The sequence below is a fragment of the Diadema antillarum genome, unplaced genomic scaffold, assembly GCF_040938485.1.
Source record: "Diadema antillarum isolate AM-2024a unplaced genomic scaffold, OU_Dant_1.0 seq00000523_RagTag, whole genome shotgun sequence".
Lineage (NCBI taxonomy): Eukaryota > Metazoa > Echinodermata > Echinoidea > Diadematoida > Diadematidae > Diadema > Diadema antillarum.
The window spans coordinates 833,186-851,616 of record NW_027271475.1 but is presented as its reverse complement, the minus strand read 5'-3'; the positions used below and the strand labels follow the sequence as shown (position 1 = coordinate 851,616).

At 37.8% G+C, this 18,431-nt stretch overlaps 1 protein-coding gene across 1 annotated transcript in view; it reads right to left on the bottom strand.

Annotated features, from left to right (window-relative positions):
• LOC139734357 (uncharacterized) overlaps positions 1 to 3,468 on the bottom strand; it is a 41,947-nt gene extending 38,479 nt beyond the window's left edge. Inside the window, exons 1-2 of the mRNA XM_071645149.1 lie at positions 3,405 to 3,468; positions 2,460 to 2,588 (exon numbers count right to left, since the gene is read on the bottom strand). The gene's annotated coding sequence lies outside the window, so the exon portion shown is untranslated. The remainder of the gene's footprint in view (positions 1 to 2,459; positions 2,589 to 3,404) is intronic.
• Positions 3,469 to 18,431: the final 14,963 nt, after the last annotated feature.

Here is an 18,431-nt window from a genome sequence, read left to right as displayed (position 1 = left end):
CCGCTAAATTTGGCCTGAACATACAGCCAGATGTTAAATGGTCAAACATTCGAAAATATCTTATTTTCATTTAACTACTAAATTAGTTATGCCAATTTACGCATGAAATCATATTTTCACCTATAACTCCGTTAAAATGACTGAAGGACTGCTAAATTTTTGTGTCAGAGTTCCTCAAGACACATCCAACAATTTTCTTGGAAAAAAAATGGCAAATTGAAATCATTTTCTTTTGTTTTTTATTGTTTTGTTAATTTCTTATAAATTTCATGTTTTTTTCGACCTTTTGTTTTCTATTGTCTTTAGCCAAAATTTGTTGCAGGTACTTTTTCAACCTATCTACATTAGAATTGATTAATTTCAATGGTTAAAAGTTGAAATAATCAAATTTACATCAATTAAAAAAAAAAGAAGACAATTTGCATTGGATTTTCACACGATATCATGAATTTGAGCGGTTTTCGGGTTGACAAGCATACACATTTGTATGCAAAGCATTACGTAACTTCAGAACGGTGTACCCGGACGTCACAAATTTGGTCTCAAAATATGTCAGAGACTTCAATGAAAAAAATAATGAAACGATGCGGCAAAATCTTTGTGCGTTGCAGAATCATGGCGTGAAATGTCGAGGGGGGTTCAATTTGGACCCCCCCCCCCAGTTGGAATAGGGTTAAGCTGTCATGTTTCGCATGTCAACCTGAAAACCGCTTAAATTCATGATATCGTGTGCAAATCCAATGCAAACTGTGTTTTTTTGTTAAATTGATATGAATATAGATCATTCAATTTCTAACCATTGAAATTAATCAATTCTAATGTAGATAAGCTTGAAAAGTGCCTGTAACAAATTTTTGCAAAAAAACCCCAAAACGTCGAAAAAACACTAAAATACAAAAGAATTCAACAAAACAATTAAAAACTAGAAATGTCGCTACAGCGACTGGTTATACCCCCGCCAAACAACATTTCATAAGCTTTGGTCAAAAAACTGAGGAAGTAGTTAAATCCGCAAGATCTTTCCTTGATCTTCTGCCATTAATATGCCGTTACCATGGCAACGTACTTTCGGGTACTGTCGAAAAATGCATCTTGCACATCTACAACCAAAGGCACACATCTGTACCACGTTTCATGGAAATTTGGCAAAAACTGAGGAAGTAGTTTGCAACACAAAATTTTCCATCATTTTGGCTCATAATATGTGAGCTGTTACCATGGCAACATACTTTTTGTCACTGTCAAGAAATGTGTCATGCTGACCTATATCCTAAGACAAACATTCAATATGAATTCCATGAGAATTGGAAGAACACTGATGAAGCAGTTTTGCCATGAAGCATTTTGCCCTATATTTTACCAATAACATGCCGTTACCATGGCAACGCACTTTTTGCCACTGCGGAAATATGTGTCTTGCACATTAACATATTCAGATGAACATCTGTACCTAATTTCATAAAAATTGATCAAAAACTGTGGGAGGAGTTCGCGACGCAAGATTTGTACCCATTTTTGCCCATAATATGCCGTTACCATGGCAACGTACTTTTGGGTACTGTCAAAAAATACGTCTTGCACATCTACAACCCAAGGCACACATCTGTGCCAAGTTTTATGGGAATCGGTTGAAAACTGAGGAAGTAGTTCACGACGCAAGATTTGCAACGGACCGACCGCCCGACCGCCCGACCGTCCGCTGATTCCTATACCCCCTTCAAACTTCATTTGGCGGGGGTATAACAAAAGAAACTAACATTGACTGCCCTATCTTTTGCATGAAAATTGTTGGGTGTGTCTTGAGGAAATCTGACACAAAAATTTAGCACTTCTTCAGTCTTTTTAATGGAGTTTTAAGTAAAATATGATTTTATAAATTTGCATAATTAATTCACTAAAAATAGAAAGCGAATATTTTTATATTGTATGACCATGTAATCTTGTAGTTGACATCTAGCTCTATCTTCAGGCAAAATTTCGCGGCGTCCGAGATCTGAAGGGGGGGTCAAATTGACCCCCCCCCCCCAGTAAAAACTTAGTCTGAAATAGCCCACTTAAAATGGGGTTAAAAAATCAGACACAGCATTCCAAGCAATCGTGGCCTGTCACGTCTGCTTTATCCCATCCCATCGCGTTGTCTCACGTCCATCCCATTTTGTCCATGGTAGTTTGAAATGTGACTGCCATGGCTGCTGAGAACATGGTGTAAACGCAGCTTAAGCACTCTCTTACATGCACAGTATGGTGAGAGTGATGGCCAAGTATGTACGATGGAAGTTTTGCTTTTACATACACAGTTATGTGAGGAGATTGATAGCCAAGTACATGTATGAATGATGAGAGCATGTTCTCACACACACAGCATCTGAAGTTCCTCACACGCCTGTGAATGCAGTAGCAAATATTCAATGGATGGCATTTATGGTAAGGCCAAACAGGAGACAGTACAATGTACTTACATGCTGCTTTTTTTGCTGCTTATGTTGGGAGACTTTCGAAGCTGGTGTCTGAATTCCACAGCTGAGCTTGTTGACGAGATCCTCTGCTTCCTTTCTCACAGCATCACCATACTTTGCGTACGTCCGGATCTGCTGGTAAAAAGGGTATCTATTAAATCCCTGCTGATCAAAACATTGGGCCATATACACTGTATACTGTACAACCTTGTACATGCATATGAGTTGCATAAACATACTCAAATAGTGGCGCATAAACAGAAAGAACAGGATCAACAGGGGAAAGTATACCCCAAAAATAGGATGATATACATTAGTCAGTTCTAGCATGCCTTGTGGTGGAGAAGAAGATCCCCAAAAATCACGAAGTACATACGTACACGATGTCTACAGCATATGGAGGTGGGGGTACATGTATGCCCCTGTATGCCCCAGACCCCCTGAGGGATGCCTTATTCATGCCACATACTGTACATAAACTACCAGTGTACACTGTATTTTCCCCTAATAATGAGTCTTGCCAAGTTTTGTTACAATCAGACTACAGGTTTTCTTGAAAAGGGAAAAGGTATTATAAAACAATATTGTATTTTGTACTTTGAACCAACCAGGGTTGAGGTAGCCATCATGGTCTAAATTTTGGTCACTGGAAATCACAGTTTAGGAGGAGATGGTATTGGTCTCGTCTTGGAAATGAAGTATCTTTCTCATTCTCTGTAGGGGCAGATCTTGTTCCTAGTTTCAGACTTAAAGCTCTTGAATATGTGACCCAGGGGACATTTACAAGTGCAAGAAAAAAAGTACAGATGCACATTTATAATTATATACTAATGGCAGAGCTTTGTTTATTCATTCTTCAAACTGCTATTGTGCTAAAAATTTATTGTGGTGAAAACATGCTATTGCTGAAGACAAGATATATGCCACAGGAAACTTTGGAAGAATTACCTTCTTGATGGCTTCTACAAAATTCTTATGCCGCTTCAACGTTATACACCTGGTACGCCTCTTCTGCATTACAGGGAAAAACAAGATAAAAACAGATGAAAATTACACAATAAATACTGTAAAATGAGGAATGTTTGCGTGCATTTTAATTTCACGAATTTCGTGAGTGCCAACATTCGCGAAATTAAAACACACACGAAAGTTCTTTTCTACACAATATGCATTGGATGCCAGTGGCAATTAGCAAAAATTTCTTGCTACGAAAAAGGCCGTCGGCTCCAATTCGCGAAATTTTCATGATGCGAATATACAATGTTTTACAGTACCAAGTATTGCAAGGACCTTGAATTTGAAATGCATTTACGGAACATGAAACACTTACAGCCTGCAGCAATATTTTCTTCCTAAAACCAATTTGGGACAAAATCTCTACTTCACAATCTAAAGTGTCAGAGACAATTATTTTCAACCAGTCATCTCTGTTTTTTATATCCCAGACACATCAGGACATGTTTCTCCCTCACAAAGATCATAATGGTACACTGCGTGACATTAATCATTAAGTACAGCAGAGTTCTTTAAACGCTAATTATATTTTTCTTTTTTTGACAAGAAATGAATTCATACATTACACAATGTTGTCAATGAGTATATGCAGGAACAATTGGTATTTCACTTGTGTATTACAGGTACAATATATGTTCTCTTTGTGTGACATATGAAACTTGTGATACCTCATTATTTTGCCAATGAACCTTTATGATCAAACATTTCACTGTTCATATTTCGGCCAATGTTTTTGATGGTATGCTAGTTGGATTTGATCACTGATGGTTAACACAAGGCAAGTGCAAAATTGTGTCTTGCCCATTCGCGTACAAGAAATTATTATTTTTCGAACTCCCAGAAGTTCATTGACTCCGCTATGACCTTTGACCTTGTGGTGACCTTCAACTCCCCAAGGGACATTTACCATCCAAGTTTGGTCACAAACAGACAAAGGGATCAAAAGTTATGAGCCATAATCAAAACGTGCCATAAAAAGTTAACATTGGGCCCTACAAATTTGTTGACACCTGTCTGTGACCTTTGACCTTGTGATGACCACCTCCCCAAGGGACATCTACCATCCAAGTTTGGTCACAAAGGGACAAAGGGATCAAAAGTTGTGAGCCATAATCAAAACGCGCCACAAAAATTTAACATTGGGCCCTAAAATTTCGTTGACCCCTGTATGTGACCTTTGACCTTGTGATGACCTTTACCTCCCCAAGGAACATCTACCATCCAAGTTTGGTCACAAACAGACCAAGGGATCAAAAGTTATGAGCCATAATCAAAACGCGCCATAAAAACTTTACATTGGGCCCTAAAAGTTTGTTGATCCCTGTCTGCGACAGCCTTGCAAGTAAACTTTAACGTATGACCTCACATGACCTTTGACCTTATAATGTAACCTCTTATGGCACTATAACATGAAGGTACCCCCAGTGCATCCATCACCAAAGTTTGATTGCCATTGTAGCAACATGTGTCGAGTTACGTGTGATAAGAGAGTCTTGCAAGTAAACTGTAACGTATGACCTCAAATGACCTTTGACATTATCCTCTGACCTCTAACGGCACAATAACATGACGGTATCCCCAGTGCATATATGACCCAAGTTAGGTTGTAATCCAAGCTACTTATGTGAAGTTATCTGTCAAAAGAGAGTCTTGCAGGTAAACTTTAACATAGAAAAGAGAGTCTTCCACATACTCTTTAATATATGACCTCAAATGACCTTTGATGTCATCACATGACCTCAGACAACACCATAACATGAAGATACCCCTAGTGCTTCTATCATCAAAGTATGGCTGCCATTGCTGTAACAGTTGCCAAGTTATGCATCATAAGAGAGTCTTGCAGGTAAACTTTAACATTTGTGATGGACGAGGGACGGACGAGGGACGGACGACGGACGAACGACGGACGGACGCCATTTGGATGCCTTAGTCTCGCCTTCACCTCCTGTGGGTGAGACTAAAATTGTATATCCAGTAGTAATATCAGGAAACTGCATCAAAATTAAGATATGTTAAACTGTATGTGTGAGTGTGTTAATGACGGGATTAGGGATAAACTCACCGGCTTTCCCACAGCAAGAGATTGCTTGAGGCTTGAAAGGAGCTTTAACATCATAGCTTCAGTTTCTGTGTTGTCAGTGGAAAAAAAAAAGAAGAAATATATATGTAATATATATATATACACACATATATATATACATACATACAAAACTAGGGTTATGGGGACGTACGATAAGATGCTTACTGGGACTTGGGGTTCCCATGGTTTCTGTGACGATATTTAAAGCAGCATATACAGCGTAGTTTGTTTGGAAACTATCATAATATACACACTAGAACTAAAATTTATTTCACAGGAGCTAATATTTTGTGTATCTGTGTCATACCTAAATATGGGGATATTGATCCCCATAACCAGGTGTATATACTGCGTCCCCACATCCACTTATATATAATGCATCCCCACATCCACATATATAATGCGTCCCCACATCCACATAATATGATGCGTGTATACATCCACATAAGATATGTTTACGGGGACTTGGGGTTCCCATGGTTTCTGTGACGATATCTAAAGCAGCATATATAGTGTAGTTTGTTTGGAAACTATATCATAATATACACACTAGAACTAGATTTTATTTCACAGGAGCTAATATTTTGTGTATCTGTGTCATACTTCAATATGGGGATATTGATCCCCATAACCAGGTGTATATACTGTGTCCCCACATCCACTTATATATAATGCATCCCCACATGACATCCACAGATATAATGCATCCCCACATCCACAATGCGTCCCCACATCCACAACCAGGTGTATATACTGTGTCCCCACATCCACATATACAATGCATCCCCACATCCACATATATAATGCGTCCCCACATCCACACATATAATGCGTCCCCACATCCACAACCAGGTGTATATACTGTGTCCCCACATCCACTTATATATAATGCATCTTCACATCCACATATATAATGCATCCCCACATCCACATTATATAATGCGTCCCCACATCCACATATACAAATTGTACAGTGTATAATGCGTCCCCACATCCACATAATATGATGCGTCCCCACATCCACATAAGATACGTTTATGGGGACTTGGGGTTCCCATGGTTTCTGTGACGATATTTAAAGCAGCATATATAGCGTAGTTTGTTTGGAAACTATTATCATAATATACACACTAGATCTATAATTTATTTAACAGGAGCAAATATTTTGTGTATCCGTGTCATATCTCAATATGGGGATATTGATCCCCATAACCAGGTGTAGGCCTATATACTGTGTCATCCCCACATCCACATATAATGCATCCCCACATCCACATATTATATATAATGCGTCCCCACATCCACATATATAATGCATTCCCACATCCACATATACCCGCATGGAAGTAAACCGGAATCGCGTGTTACGTCAATGCTGTACAAAGTCTATGAGAAATCGCTGATCGGCGTTGCCAATTTAAGAGTGTACGGAGGTTAGACAATAATCAATATTACATCATTATATTTCATTACCCTATTATTAACGAAAATTGAACACAAAACCCTCGTAAAATCTGACAGACTTTATTGTCCGTTTAACGATTGCCACGGCAACTAGCGATATCGCACATACTATAGTACATGTAGCTATTATAGATTGTAAATATTGATTATCACAATATTCTCAATGAAATTACAGGAAAAGTCAATCAAATTTGGTTGAAATTGTTAAGTGACAAATTAAAATATGGTAGGGTACATCGTGACCCCTCAAATATTCAATTTAAGTCAGACTTTATCAAAGATTTAATTCATATTTTTACTGGCGTCGAGAGGCACCAACCACATATCTACCAGATACCATATATAGGCCTATACGACTCGAAAACTGAACCGCATCGCCATTCCTCCTCTGAGTCTCCGTAGAACAGCGAGCATTCCGAAACCGACTAACGGTTGATCACAGTTGCCAGTCTTTCTTGTTTATATTACACTGCTGTATATGTGCTTGTAAATACTGTGTAAAATGAACGGTATTACGATGTAAATAACACAGTCTGTAAAAATTTTCAGCTTATAGGCTTAGAAGGAGTTTGACTTCGTCGAAGAAGAAGAAGAAGAAGGAGAAGAAGAACAGGAAGAAGAAGAAAGTTCAGTGTATGTCGATTTATGGGTCAAGCCCTGTCGCTAGATTGCTGGGATAAGTGGAGAAATCACGGATAATAGTGTATGGAATGGTAGTTTGAGAGGCCTTGATTTGCAGAATGACCAAAAGGTAATGGTTGTGAATGACCCTGTACGTTGGTCTTCTTATAATTTCTTTCGTTTTTCATGTGACACAAAGCGTTAAAATAATAGATGTAATATGAATGATAACAAAACAGTGTTTTCCACACACAAAAATCCATTTTACTTTGTATCGTTCTAAATCTTTCACACAGGTTTTGCCTTTGCCATCTGTTCTAAATATGTTATCAATCTGCAAACTCTAGATAGACTAATATTTTGGAAACAGAGAAATCACAATGAAAAATGCTGTAGACACACAAACATTACTACATACCACTCACACACACAAACTGTCATATACGTGAGAAAATAGTGACTGTGCATGTCGCAGTAACTATAATCTAAATGTTTCCAATCTGATGGACTAGAAATGCTTTCACTCTTGCAAAACAATTTCTCGGATGATTGACAATAACTGTAAATCGACGCAAATAAGCATTGAATATATTAAGATCAGTGTTTTAGTAGTAGCCATGACCAAAATCATGGGCATTTATATAAAAGGACCTACTCGCTCGGACAGGATTCAACCTACGACCTCCTGATTCTCCAGACAGACGTCTTAATTCACTATAGACCACCGAGCTTCCGCCCGACATCAAGTGCTGGTTCAATCCTTGTAGTTAAAACCCTGCAGCTGGTACTGCAGAATTATTTAAATTCACGACATTCTTCCGACGGGTTGTGTTGTCTGTTCTTTTTTTTTTGTAATTATTATTTCATAAAGCCTATATGGAGGTAATTATAACGTAGAAAAGGAGTGCAAGAGATCGGTCCGCTATGAAGCAGAGAAAAATAAAAAAGTTTTCGATATGGTGTAGATAGATATCTCTTGAACTGTCTCCAATCATGCACTTTCAAAAAAAAAATTTCAGATATCCAAATCTATGAAAATTTCTAAAGAAATGTTCTAAAGAAAGGGGGGGGGGAGGCAGCCCTCCGCTAAGAAGTAGAGAAAATGTTCTCATAGGTTTCCATATAGAAGTGGTAGGTTAATATCTCTTACTTAAGTTCCATTGAGTTTCACAAAAATGTGAGTGGTTTCAGGTCTTCAAAATTCATATTTTCTAAAGCAATGTGATAAGCCGCCATCTTTGTGTACAAAGCCTATGGGGTTATACCTTGTATTGTGGGAAGGGGGGGGGGGGGGGCGGTGAGTATGGCAGTCTGCTATGAAGTAGAAAAAATGTTCTCATAGGTTTCCGTATAGAAGTTGTAGTGTGATATCTCCTCTACAAGTTCCATTCAGTTTCATGAAAATATAAGTGGTTTCAGGTCTTCAAAAATCATAATTTCTATTAAAAGCAATGTCATAAACCGTAGCTTTGGGGAAGGGGAGGGGGGGGGGGGGTAAAAACAGCGGTCCGCTATGAAGCAAAGAAAATGTTCTCATAGGTTTCCTACAAAAGTTGTAGTCTGATATCTGTTCTACAAGTTCCATACAGTTTCATTAAAAAGTGGTTTCAGGACTTTTTTCTAAAGCAATATCACAAGCAGCCATTTTCGTGTATACAGCCTATACAGGGGTTATAACGTGGAAAGTGGGGGGGGGGGGGGTGAAGAAGGCGGTCCTCTTTGAAGCAGAAAAATTATTATCCAAGGTGTGAATATAAGAGTTGTAGCTAGACATCCGCTGCGCAAGGTCTAATCAGTTTCACTAAAAGAACTACACGTAGACTTGGAATTTGTCAACACTGACAAATTAGGTGATCCGATCTATTTGGAAATCAACGATTTAAGTCCTGATCCCAATAGGCATGGCCATAAATGTTTCATCTGCGTTTAGGGGACATTGGCCGTGTGATGTCTCAGCTACAACATATTAAAATCTGAGAGAAATTCACCGAAGGGCAAAGTGAGCGAGTGCTCGATAAAGACAATCATGTCAATTTTCACATCTACAAAAATTCCCTCTCATAGAGATAACACGTCATAACGAAGCTACAGAAAGATGTACATATGACCTTTGACCCCACTTTGCACAGACTTTAAGATGGCATCTGAGCAAAATGTGGTCAGTCATCTTGTGAAATGATTCTTGTAACATGGTCTTTGCGTGTGCAAAATATGGGAAAGATAGGACATGTATTCACCAAGATACAGGATGAAACATTTATGACCTTTAATTGACCCTCATTTACATACCCAAGATGGTGTCCGATCAAGTAGTTGTTATTTTATGTAATAATGTACGTGACATGAACTAAACATGTGTAAAATATGGGGGTGATAGAGGCTGTTTTTCTTGAGTTATTGCAAAGAAAGTTGCAGAAAGAAAGAAATATCTCAATACATCAAAGATAAGCTTCAAATTCAACCAAGTTTTTTAATGTGATCCCGACATTCTTTGACATAAACAGAGGCAAATATACGATAGCGCAAAGTCTCAGCTACAACATATTGAAATCTGGGAGAAATTCACTGAAGGGTAAGTGAGATAGTGCTCGATAAAGACAATCATGTCAATTTTCACATCTACAAAAATTCCCTCCCATAGAGATAACACGTCAAAACGAAGATAGAGAAAAAAGTACATATGACATTTGACCCCACTTTGCACAGACAAAGATGGCATCTGAGCAAAAAGTGGTAACATTATTTTGTGAAATGATTCTTGTAACATGGTCTTTGCGTGTGCAAAATATGGGAAAGATAGGACATGTATTCACCAAGATACAAGATAAAACATTTATGACCTTTGACCCTAATTTACATACCCAAGATGGTGTCCGATCAAGTAGTTGTTATTATATGAAATATTGTACGTGACATGAACTAAACATGTGCAAAATATGGGGGTGATAGGGGCTGTTTTTCTTGAGTTATTGCAAAGAAAGTTGCAGAAAGAAAGAAATATGAAAATATATTGAAGAAAAGCTTTAAATTCAACCAAGTTTTTGGACGTGATCCCGACATCGTATGAAAAAACGAAGGGCACACTTGCGATAGCCCAAAGTCTCACCTACAACATATTAAAATCTGGGAGAAAATCACTGAAGCATAAGTGAGGTAGTACTCGATAAAGATAGTCATGTCAATTTTCATTTCCAGAAAAACTGCACTCCCATAGAGATAACACGTAAACTGGTCAAATTTGACAAGGTTACTTTCAATCCATTTTTACTATGTGATGTCGTCATCCAATCAAAATTGTGTTATACATTTATGACAGATCATTTAATAAGCTACAACATACTGGAATTTGGGTGAAAATCGGCAAAGGATAAGTGAGATACGCTCGAGTGAACTTGAAATTTGAGGACGTCATTTTGAAAATTTACTTTTTTTACTTTATTAACAAATTTGATACCTTTTAATCATTTTTCCAGCATTGCCAACCCATAAAATGATATTTACAACTCATCAGCTTTCAGAATATGTAAAGAAAATGGGGGGTCACCGTCCATCCTGACGAGTAAAATCGGATTTAGAATTGGCGTTTTTTTGGGGGATAGTTGCACTGTATATCGCCATTGACGCGTGCACGGAATTTCAACTTTAACTGGCCCGTATGACGTCATTTTGAGTCGGATTGACTTGAAACTTGGTAGAAATATTCCTTGACATTTCAGACATCCGATCAAAGTGAAAAAACGGGAAATTTCTATTGCATATGAGCTGTGCGTGCATATATGCGCGCGCGCGTACGCATCCGTCCGATTTTTTTCAATTTTTCAAAAAATGCTCTAAATGGTCTGAAACGTGTGCAAAAAAATTTTGAGCTCGATTGGAGCATACAAATATTTCAACACGCGCGTACGCGCACGTTTTAGGAGAAAATATGAATTTTGAGAATATGAGTAGAATGCGCATAACTTGAAATATATGTGACTTAAATTTCATTGTAAAATTTCCATTCCATTAATGAGATATTAATGAGAATGTGTTTTCATATGTGACCGTGCACCTCAAAACGAACATAAAGTCGCACACACTGATTTTGCGTGAGGACTGAAAATAAGTAAAATGGGTCAACCTAGCCGAACTTGACTTTTTCATATTTTCTGAAAGAGCGGGTCTTCTTTTACATTATGCTAAAATTTGGTATCATAAAACAGGCAGGAAAGTGTGTTTTTTAGCAGTTTATCTCAAACATTTTTGGTAGAATGGTGTGATTAGGTGTGTCTTTAGAATCCCTTTTTCATTTCTGAAAAACCTTGTCCACACTCTTCACTTTCAACTCTAATAACTTTTGAAAGGATGATGCTACTGCTTTGAAAGTTGGCATTAAGTATGGACAGAATGTGTTAATGAGGCATGCTTAATTTCAGTTTAATCTGATAATCCCTTCATTGTTGTTACTCTGGTGGTTTAGGCGCCTTGGGAGATTACATTGTGCAGGAAAACCGCGGCGCCGCCGTTCAGCGGTCCTTTGAGCGGCGCTTTAAAAAGCCTGTTAATACGCCGGGGTACTCAAGCATATTCCCGCTGTGGCCCGCTCTCCGGCTTTTCCTTTCAAAACGCCGCTAGGGTTTTGCAAACCCTTTTATGAATAACAATCTCCTTGTTGTGACGAACAACTTTTTTAAAACAACGCCCTCTCGTGGCAGCGTCTCATAGTGACTTTGAACAGTATGCTGGAGCACAGAACTCTACACACAGTGTTAGTAGTGAAGTTTAGAGTTCTGAACCCTGTAGGTAGCACAAAACAGAAAATGATAAAACGCTGTCACCTCATAGGTTCATCTCACCTCTGCAATTTGCATACTGAATGCAGGTTCAAATGGCCCATATCTGGAAGATGAAACTTAAAGCATGTGATTTAACAATATGCTTTCAATGTTTGTACAGTGTATCTTATCTTCTAAATAATAACGATGTATATTTTCGATCTTTATTGCCACAAACATGGAATATATTTCAATCAGGGCTTTTTATGATGGTTTGACAGTAGAAATTTTAATCAATTTGTCGTAACATGTGTGTATGTGTGTGTGTGTGCGTGCACACGCATGTGTTTGTGTGTTGGTTTGTTACTTTATTTTTATTTTTATTCCTTTTGCTGTTATCGGTGATTTATGTATTACAACACATGCAACCAGTAGTGACAGTAATGACGCATAGAAGTCAGGGTGTTTGGGCCTGCACAGGCAAGAGTGTTTTATTTTTTTTTTTATTTTTTTTTTTTTTTGCTATTAGGCACATTCATGGTGTACAATAACACGTCAATCAATGAAACTGAAGTTTCCAAACTACACGAATGTCTATTTTCCATGTTTATTAAATCTGTTTAAAATGTATTAAATACAGATTTCGATTTGTGTCAAAATAATTATAATTTTGTTACTGGACCCCATCGATATAAGCCCTGCTTTACACGTGTCCATGACCTTTCATTGCTATACTTTTTTTGATATAATTGCGTGCATATTTTTGTTTGCATGTCTATACGGACGTTTCTTTTTTGATGAACGGATGCACACAATATTGAATTGAATGTGCATTTCAAATGCATGCAGGCCTGTGGATATGTTGTGTGCGTATTGTGTTCACTTGTCTGTCATTTTTTGCTATTAAAGACAAATCAGTTGAACGTCCTTCTATAACTAGTGATATCTAGATATATCTCAAAAAGTATTTTACGGATGTTCATAATTCGAACGGGAATGGATAGGGAATTTCATTACTCATAACATGAATGGCATATATCATTGCCACCAGATATCATTATTGGTGTAAAAAAATCACATTTTATGTCAAAATGCATGGGAAAAAAGTTGCACTTTAGGCCATAGGAAGCATATTGTATACATGTCCTATGTAAGTTAGCAAATGATCTTTTTAAATTGTGTAATTCTCAGGAATTTCTTCAGGTACAATGTTCTTCCCTATTAAACAGATGTTATGCATACTTTTTTAACAATAGGCCTTCACAATATGAAAATATTGGTAGAAGCCATGTGATTTGTAATTCCAATTCAGGTTGATCACATTAATGTGCCTGTGGGCATTTTGCATCATGCCCTCAAGTTGTAAATCGGTTTGCTGAGGGAAATGGCATCGAACGTATGGAGTGGCCTGCAAGATCCCCTGACTGTAATCCAGCAGAGAATCTTTGGTATATCATGAAGCGGAAAGCGAGCAAGAAATTGAAAGATGACATTTCACTGCAAGGATTTCAGCGCATCTTGCAGAGAGCATGGGCCAACATTGAGCAGCGCCAAGTACAAACTTTAGTTAACAGTATGAGGAGGAGATGGCGGCTGGTCATTGCAGATGGTGGACATAATTATCAATTATCAAATGCTTCACTGTATGCTCATGAAAAGAAAGAGATAGAGAAATATGCAATAACCCATGCTTAAATGTTCAGAATCATGAGTGATTGTTTGATTATTTGTGTAAAAGTCATTGCAAATCACTAAAGTGCAACTTTTGTTTCCATGCATTTTGACATAAAATGCATTTTTTCACACCAATAATGATATCTGGTGGCAATGGTTTGCCACTCATGTTATGAGTAATAAAATTCTTTATCCATTTCCTGTTGAATTATGAAAATCGGTTGAATACTTTTTGAGATATATTCACAAATGCTAGGGGGGAACTTACTTTTTTTGCTGAGTGTATATATATATATAATATATATATATATAATATATATATATATGTGTGTATATATAATATATATATATATGTGTGTGTGTGTGTGTTTACTCGTGGTTTGTCTCTCATTAGGTATGCCGGCATTGTTGCCCTGTGTATAGTTTTGTATGATCTTAGATTCCACGATTTATTTTTTTCCTCCATGATCGCGCTATGACTTTTTATAATCAGTATCTCTCGAAATCCTCCCAATCTGTCTAACTCCTTTTTTTCACCATCGTAATTCTATTATCATAAACTCTCAAGACTCCAAACTACAAGTATCATATCGCGGAAATTATTTCAATCAATATTTCCTTTGAACAATAAAAACGTCAATCTTATTGTGCTGTTAAAACACCCAATGTCAGAAGATAATTTCAAATCCATACCAGCTGTCGAACTATCATTCGACTTTGAATATCAACACGGCAGTTTAATATTAAACATCCATAGATCCTCGTCACGCATGCGTGTATGGATACACATTATAAAATGGGTTCAAGAATGTAGCCAATTGGAAGTGCTGAAATGAGTCACGTGTGCGTGCATTAATTTTTACTATCATGCACGGCCTTGCAAAAAAGCGTAAAGTCACTGACGTCACAATGTTTACACTAGCAGTGCGTACTTAATCAGTTGTTACAAGTGCGTCGCGCGCTACCATACGCGCTGTCAATCCTGTAAACAACTTCTCGTTCGGGCTGCCAGCCGGCCTTTCTTGTGCACAACAATCATGTGGCATACGTATAGACGTCTACGCTAATACGTACAGTACTTACATGTGCGGGATTTCCGAGTGCGACGTGCGTAAATGTTTGGGACGAACATCCTCGGACGTCTTGACCCACAAAGGTACGTGGAAAACACTGACAAATGCTGTTAGTTTTCAAATTTTCGACCCATGTTATAAAACAAATGATGCACAGGATTATTTCGGGGCGTTAGTGGAGGCGTAGCTCACTCTCGGGTATTTACAATGTAGTGCAACATGCACTCGGCATACCCTCGAGTGCACTATACGCCTACACTAACGCACTCTATCCTGTGCATCATTTGTGTACTATAGAATGGCGTTACCAGTCGTTTTCTTTTTATCGTTTTTATGGCAAAGCAGTTGTATTTTGTGTACGAAATGTATGTACGAAATTATTACAAGAGGATAAAAATATACTGCGGATGTAGAAAATGAACAACAACATCAAACATACCTGCATTGGACGTGACGGATGCAGACACTAATTTCGCCTTGCAAACAATTACACATTTAAACCAGCATGTCTCAGCGAAGTCATAATACCGGTACAGTTTGTACATTTTATGCTGCATGCTTAGCATCGTCCGACATTTGAATCCGACTCTCTCGGTCAGCTAACGAACAGATGTATATTGCGTGACTATTATAGAATGTTGAAATGTACATGTCAAATATCTATCAATTCATGAATCTATGTGCTTATTTATTTATTTATCTATTTATTTATTTGTTTGTTAGGTGGTACAGGTACAATAGATTTCAGACACCCCGACCTGTCCATAGTGAGATCTCCGATCCCATTGTTATGTCCGGAGAAGATGGACACTTCCGCGATGGGCACCGTGAGTCGATCATTGCTCATTGTCTTTCCAAAAACAAACCTTTGTTGTGATAGCAACGGAGGCTGAAACTGCGTGATTGATGGTCAGCTCCGTAGTCAAGGCGCTAATTCCTGTAGGAGGCTTAATTAAGGAGTTCGTTCAACCCACCCTGCAGAAAAGGTTTGACCAGACAGGGTGGTAGATGGGACCTCCATGAACATCCCCAGGAGGTATGTGGTTCCATATTGTGGTGTCAGTAGAATTTTACTGGCCATTTTTCATCATTATTTGTTTGAACAAACGCAAAGGGGTCTGCGCACGCCAAGACTATTACACTCACCACTAGCACTGCTACATGCGCCAGTGCAGTGGTGCGTGTAGTAGTCTTAGCGCACGCATACTTTTTCTTCGACAAACAAGGGTTTTGCCTGCAAACTAACTTTTCGCACCAAGCTGGGGGTCGGTATAGTGTAGTTTCTAGACGTTTTTATTTCGTCTTTATTTCTCCGAGTTGAAGTAGGCAGAGTGAGAGCGCATACCTAGTGATTGCGATGCCCAAATCGCAGTCACTGGGTATGTGCCCTCACCCGGATTAGCGCAATACAGCGGGCTTCTGCCCAATACACAAGTTGCAACTCAGAGAAATAAAGACGAAATAAAAACGACTAGAAATAAAGACTAGGGTCGGTAACGCTTGTCGCTATTGGGGCACTGAAAATACCAAACTTATCACTACAGTTTTTGCATTTATTTCATGAAGAATTCATCAAACCTGCATAAAACTTTGTATGTACACGTTGCTAGAGATGTCGGCAATACAGTAGGATTCAATGTAAGTTATAATATTGTACATGGTTACCATGGTAAGCGGATGCCTACAGGTGATTGGTAACCCCCAAAATGCCTCCTACTGCTGCAAACTTTTTTTAATTTTATAGATGCAATTAAAAAATAACCTTTTTATTGACTATTGTATAAAAAAGATCTTCTGCTGCCAAGGCAACTAGTATTATCCAATCATGATTCAGCTGTCAATAACTCAAAAACTAAAGCCCATAATTTCAAAAAGCTCAATGAGCATGTCCTTCCTTTTGCATATTTTGTGTACAACTTATGTGAGGAATATACTGAAGCATTCTCAAGTTACAGCAATATTTGTAAACAAAGGCATAATAAACGGCCATTGAAAGAAAGATATCATTTTCGAATAGTAAAATGCATGAAAAAGTAGCATCCGTCGTACTTTCAACACAAATTTGACTTCAAAGTACATAGGCAAATGTAGTTTTTAGTAATGTATGGACACAAATTTCACTTAAAAATATAGGTGAATGCAGAGAGCAAAGCCAATTTTATTCTAATGTTAGCTCTTTTGAGCATTAACAGAGCAATGGTTATGCAAAAACAATCCTGGAAGAGAGCAGAGGAAAGTAATAATTGTTCATGTTCGTAAAGGAAGTTTATTCAAGAATGCAGATAAATTTCTTTGTAAAGAAGGAATACACCCGTGCGCTGGATTATCCACCAAAGAATTAAACGTACTTTTGTGTTCGTTAGCTTTTGTAAATATATATATATATAGAATAAAATGAAAAAAAAATCATGATATTTAAATTTGTATCAAAACGTGCAGTAATGAATTAATGCTATGGAGACAATGAGGGAAAACTCTCGGGCGTCTTTTCTCTTTTATCCAGGCTAATTTAACAGTGTTGAGGTAGGTCTACAATGGGTGATGTGCACGAAAGGCAAAAGAAACAAATCTGTCCAAATTCCAGATATATATGATGTATATATATATATATATATATATATATTCTCTTTTTTTTTTGGGGGGGGGGGGGTTACCAATCACCTGTAGGCATCCCATTACCATGGTTACCATGCACAATATTATAACTTACAATGAATCCCACTGTTTTGCTGACATCTCTAGCAACGTGTACATATATAGTTGTATGCAGTTTTGATGAATTTTTCATGAAATAAGTGCAAGAACTGTGATAAGTTTGTCATTTTCAGTGCCCCAATAGCGACAAGCATTACTGACCCTAGTCTTAATTTCTAGCCGCTTTTATTTCGTCTTTATTTCTCTGAGTTGCAGCTTGTGTATTGTGCAGAAGCCCACTAAGCCAAGTGAGGGTGCATACCCAGTGATTGCGACAAAAACGGTTGTGGCGTCGCAATCATTGGGTATGCGCTCTCACTCTGCTTACTTCATCTCGGAGAAATAAACACGAAATAAAAACGTCTAGAAACTACACTACACCGACCCCAGCTTTTTTATGTGATATGCTGTTTGTTTTAGTATGTGCTGTTTTTTAGTTGCGTGTGGCATGATTACATATATATATACTATGTACTATATGTATATACACATACATATGGAATCAATATATGTTTTTGCATGGGGGTGCGTCTATATACATAACATGTGTGAGAGCGTTCTATGTGCATTCTATTTGCACTTGTTACATAAAGGACTA